This window comes from Pundamilia nyererei, unplaced genomic scaffold (genome assembly GCF_000239375.1).
Source record: "Pundamilia nyererei isolate P.nyererei 1_Seehausen unplaced genomic scaffold, PunNye1.0 scaffold00255, whole genome shotgun sequence".
NCBI classification, from domain to species: Eukaryota; Metazoa; Chordata; class Actinopteri; order Cichliformes; family Cichlidae; genus Pundamilia; species Pundamilia nyererei.
In genome coordinates this window covers 544,472-550,013 of record NW_005187656.1, presented here as the reverse complement: position 1 = coordinate 550,013, position 5,542 = coordinate 544,472, and the positions used below count along the sequence as shown (strand labels likewise).

Here is a 5,542-nt window from a genome sequence, read left to right as displayed (position 1 = left end):
TTGCACAGCTGTCCGTGACACTGGGGGACACAGATGTGCGAATACAGCCTCTGTTGTTTGTGGCATGTCAAAGCCAGGGGAGGCACAAACTCACCTGCAAAGTCATTTTGATAAGACAGTGAAACAAAAGCAACAGAGCTGCACTGAAAATATACTCAATTCAATTCTATTTATTCAGTTTTTTTTAATATAGTGCCAAATTACGACAGTCACCTCAAAATCTCCGAAAGAAGTCTCAAGTGGACATTCAAGGTAGTAGTAGTATGTAGTAGTATTTATTTATTGTCATTGTCAAGAACAATGAAATTGCGTTTGGGGCTTCCATACAACCCAAAAAAAGAAGAAAATAATAAATACCCCTTAACCCAGTGTGACTCCAATGCAATAAGACAATCCTTAGCAATAATGTTCGTAGAAATTCAGCTGCAGCTTTTTGACATTTTAGAATTTTGTGTGTTCATTATGAATTGGAAATAAATATGTTTACTGGAGGATCCACATTCGCGTGGTTGCAAAAATAAGATCAGACTAAAGAAAACCCCTCAAAAACTGAATACGGACAAAAAAGACTAATTCATTTCCTTTGACCAGCGGCAACAAACAAGTAATCAAAGGAAGTTTCAGCCTCAAATTTCGTAGCTGAAGTTGGTTTAATTCAAACAGCATATCTGGCTTGTACCACATGAAGGTTATCGTACCATTCGTTTGCTTTCACTCTCACACTCTCTTTCTTTTTTTAAACCTTGCTGCACATGTGAGTCTGTGTAAGAGCGTTAATTAACTTCCTGTCTAATATCCTTATCTAATTAAAAGGGGAAATTTCATCCCCTCTCTCCTCTTGCTGACTTCCTCTTTCACCACAGCCAGTTGTAGAATGAAGAAAACAAATGCTGCGCTCCTACCAAAGTTCAAGCTCGTGTCAAAGATTTAACACACAACATTGGAAGCTTGTCCTGCTGCTATCTTGGCGGGCTGTCTCATTTAGGGCTATTGAATGTTATTTTCCTGTTATATCCTATAGGATCAAAAGTTGAGAAGTTTTGTTGGGATACACGAGTTATCGTTAAAAATCTCTCCTTTGTTTAAAGCCAAGTGGGGTCACAATGAAGAAAAATGGGCAAAGATAAACTCTGAAGTAGGCATTTAAGGATCACTGAAGACTTATACTTTATTTTCATCTGCTCTAATATCTGCTCTATTTTTAACTCCATAAACTCATCCTGCACAGTGAAATATTCTGATGTATTTCCATTCTAGTAAATAAAATGTTATAATTATTGTTATGATGAACTGATGCATTCAGATGGTGTTTCATTAGCCAGAGGACTGTGTTATAGGATGAAAATGGAAGAAAACTGGAAATGTCACACAGTGGACTTCAGCGAATGGCTAGCTTTTGAAGCTAGCCATAAAACAGCTAGCCATAAAACATAAAAGTGGTATTTGTTCCTTGTGAAGCATTTTTAATTCCATTATCTTTCCAATAATATAGCAAGTCATTATCATTGTGTGAGCAATTAGCAGTGAGTGATTGTAAGTCGGAAGTGTTAGCATTGCTAACACTAAACTTCCCAGAGAACTAAGCTAGCTAGTGTTACATCTACCTCACCCTCTCTTGTGCGGTAAGTATGAGTCACATCTGGTATTTTTTTCAAGGTTTTCATGAAGAAGAAAAGGAAAATATTTTATTTTGGGTCCCTACTTTGTATTAGGATTGGTGTTAATCAAATACTAAGTGTGCTCTGGGGAAAAAAAGCGTACCCATTGACATTGTCACAGCTCTGTGAATCAATTTACAAATTTTTTTTCTCAAACCAAGCTTTAATGAGATCGAAAGCGAATGAGAGACCGCTGAGTCAAAGCAAGGGAAGAAGGAAAAGGCAGGGGGATGCTGAGAGGAGAGGAAAAGAGAGGGCGGGCAGCTGCCTCACAGCTGTATTGTTGTGTGTGTTTTCCCAACATCAACAGCAGGGGAAGTGGAACAGAGCAGCTAAATATGCAAACGGAACAATGAGGCAGCGAGTGTGAAGCAGCTGTAGAGCACAGCCGTCGCCAGGTCCATGAGTATGAAATGCTGAGGACCGCCTTCGCTTTGTACAGGAAGAAGTGACAGAGCGTACACACTGCTTTTCAGACAACAACCCCACATAGATAACATTGTTGCTAATCTGAGCATCTCTTTTACTGAGAGAATATTGTGTTAATGAGACTTTGTGAATCTTTTGGTCTTTGTACAGCCAAGAAACAACACGTGTTTCCCTGTTCGGGTAACACTGACAAAACCAAAACCAACAAAACTCATATTTGGCTCAGTGGCATTTAAAGATGAGCCTAAATAGTTGAATGTTGGGGAAATTTACTCTAGATCATAGGTGTCAAACTCTGGCCCGCGGGCCAAATTTGGCCCGCAGCCTAGTTACATTTGGCCCGCGAAGCCATACCAAATTATTATTAGAGCTGGCCTACTGGTATTATACAGCTAATATATATATTGTTTAGTATTAAGCTTTTCTTGTTCCATATTCAGTTTTTCAGCAAAACTTGTTTGAGTCCATAAGAAGAGATTCATTCTTATATCTGGAGGAAGATTTTTTTTTTCAATAAATATTAACTTTAGCCCGCGACCTTGTTCCAGTTTTGAATTTTGGCCCTCTGTGTATTTGAGTTTGACACCTCTGCTCTAGATTGTTCCTTCCTGCAGACTGGCACATGCGAGGACGTATAGCTCGGTGGTAGAGCATTTGACTGCAGATCAAGAGGTCCCCAGTTCAAATCTGGGTGCCCCCTGACAGGCTATGGCCTTGTGTGATACGTGACATTTAATCTCTGCCAAATGTCCCATATAAAAACAGCAGCAACAGTACATTAATGCGGCGATCGTGGCTTAAGAGTTGGGAGTTCGCCTTGTAATTGGAAGGTTGCTGGTTCGAGCCCCGACTTGGACAGTCTCGGTCGTTGTGTCCTTGGGCAAGACACTTCACCCGTTACCTGGTGGTGGTCAGAGGGCCCGGTGGCGACAGTGTCTGGCAGCCTCGCCTCTGTCAGTGCGCCCCAGGGTGGCTGTGGCTACAATGTAGCTTGCCATCACCAGTGTGTGTTAATGGGTGGATGATGGGTTGTGTAAAGAGCTTTGGGGTCTATAGGGACTAGTAAAGCGCTATACAAATGCAGGCCATTTATACTCCTACCTTAGATTGCTTGCCACCATTAGTATATGAGTAAGATGGTGAATGTGATTTATCACATGTTGTGTACTTAATCTAACACGTAATTACATAACACTAGTACATAATACATTATGAGTGTGTGTGTGTGTGTTTGTGTGTCTCTTGATAAATAAATAAACTTAACAGTGACATTTAGAGGTGATCAAGTACTCAAGGATGAATGGAGGATTTGATTGCTGACTGCATGAGAGCTGTTGGGGTGAAAGGAAAGACTCTTCATGTGATAATTGGTCGTCTTGGCTAATGCAAAACAAAACAAAAGGAAGCCACGCAGTAGATATTTTTCCTTATTACCTTAGCAACAACAGATGCAGCGTTTTTTAAGGGGTTTTTTTCTTAGTGTTTATTTTTAGACTTGTTGTGTTACCTGATAAGTGATAAACTTGTGACATATCTATTGACGCATATGTGCCACTTGCTTTTATTTGCAGTGCCTGACGGCAGCAATGTGTGATTTCCTTCAGAAATGGTCCGTGTCACCACCATCATCACTGCTATCCTTATTGTTGTCATTGTTGTTTTTTTTAACCTACATCCTCCATACCAACTTTTCATTATGTTCCTCTTTCCTTCTCCTCCTCCTCTTTGCAGCGTTATTATAAAACAATAGTTTCCACCAACAGTTTCCTGCTTATCCATATGTTCCACCTCAGTCTCTCTTCCTAATCCCATAATAGCAGTGAGAACCTCGTGTTTGCCATGTAATCATCTGAGGCCATCTGAATTGCTAGAAAGGTCCGATCAAATGTGCTGCTTCAGTCCTCTCCCTGATTTTTTATGAGTAAAAACACTCGCTGTGTTCCCAAACACAGCTGCCTGCCGAGTGAACGACTCTCAGCAAGATGATCAGACGCCAGTGCTCAGTTTACTCATCACTGCTGATGTTTCTGGTTAATGAAGTGCTGTGCTGGTCCTGCTTCACCAGCTGTGCCGGTTTTCTCCAAGGCGTGCCGGTTAAATAGAATTAGGCAGGTTAAACGTACGAGAGTGTGCTTTCAATATTTAATAGCGTCGTGTGTTTGCTTTGTGTTTTTATCACAGTTATCTTTCTTGGGCAAAGAAAAAAAGAACAGTAAATAGTATACATATGGTTTAAGAAGGTCATACTCTTTTTCTTGGCTCGGCTTGCAAACCAAGAAAAAACTTCTTTTCTCTACTATTATTACAACAACAAATGAAAAGTAAATAAATTAATAAATAAAAGTATAGTAATGAACAGATTTACATTGGAGCTCGTTTTGTTTGAGGTAAATTTCTGAATAAATCAATTAAGTATAACTCAGTGACCTTGGACTACATTTTTACTGCTCCAAAACTACAAATGTGGCAACTTTCTTTTACTCTTAATTGCATGTTGCCACTCTGATCCCAACAGTATATGAAAACATAGGATTAAAAAGTTGACTTTTTAATTGCATCCTTTGCAAAATAATGATCTGAAATCTGCTGACTGCAGTTCTTTCATATCAGTCAGGTATTATATTAAACATGGTGCTTACACAACACTCTTGTACTCTAACTGAGCTCTCCTCATGTTCTTTTTTTTTTTTAACTCTAAACAGGTCACACACATTCATCGCAGTGTTTTCTTCTATACCTGAGCATCTCATCTAGCATTCACACACACTCACATGCTGATGGAACCACTGGGCTACCTGCTGACAGTCACTAAGTATGATGAGGTTTAGTTCAGTGGCAGAAGGTTTTACTGCTTATCCTATATTGTATTGCGGCTATAGTGGGGGGTATATACAAAGTGATAAAGTGACTTGAAGAGAAAATATGAGTTGTTCGGCAGAGTTAATGTACTTGCTGATTGTGGTTGGGGGTATAGCTCAGTGGTAGAGCAATTGACTGCAGATCAAGAGGTCCCCAGTTCAAATCTGGGTGCTCCCTAAGCCATCTCAGTGAAGGGCAAATAATCATTCAGAATACTTAGAAACAGCTCCTCATAAGACTTTTCTCCAATGACTTGAGTGTGTACAATTATTTGAGTATCAAATGTTTATAACCTCTACATGGGTGATGGGTTGTGGTTTTATAATACTAAGTGCAATAATCCTTTCTGTCATCGTTGTATTTTTACTCAGTTGTATATAGCATTTGTATTTGTATTCTATTTTTATCTTATTGTATATTTATTTTATTTTATTCTACTGTATATAGTATTTTATTTTATTCTACTGTATATAGTATCTTATTTATTCTATTCTGTACAGTTGTGTACTGTTTTTATTCTTATTGTATCCTAATTTTTGCCTCATAACTTTTGCACTGTCCACTTCCTGCTGTGACAAAACAAATTTCCCACGTGT

The 5,542-nt window shown here is 39.0% G+C and overlaps 1 non-coding gene across 1 annotated transcript; it reads left to right on the top strand.

Annotated features, from left to right (window-relative positions):
• Positions 1-5,051: 5,051 nt before the first annotated feature.
• Positions 5,052-5,123, top strand: trnac-gca (transfer RNA cysteine (anticodon GCA)). Its single transcript has one exon. It is a non-coding gene; the product is annotated as a tRNA-Cys (tRNA).
• The last annotated feature ends 419 nt before the right edge of the window (positions 5,124-5,542 follow it).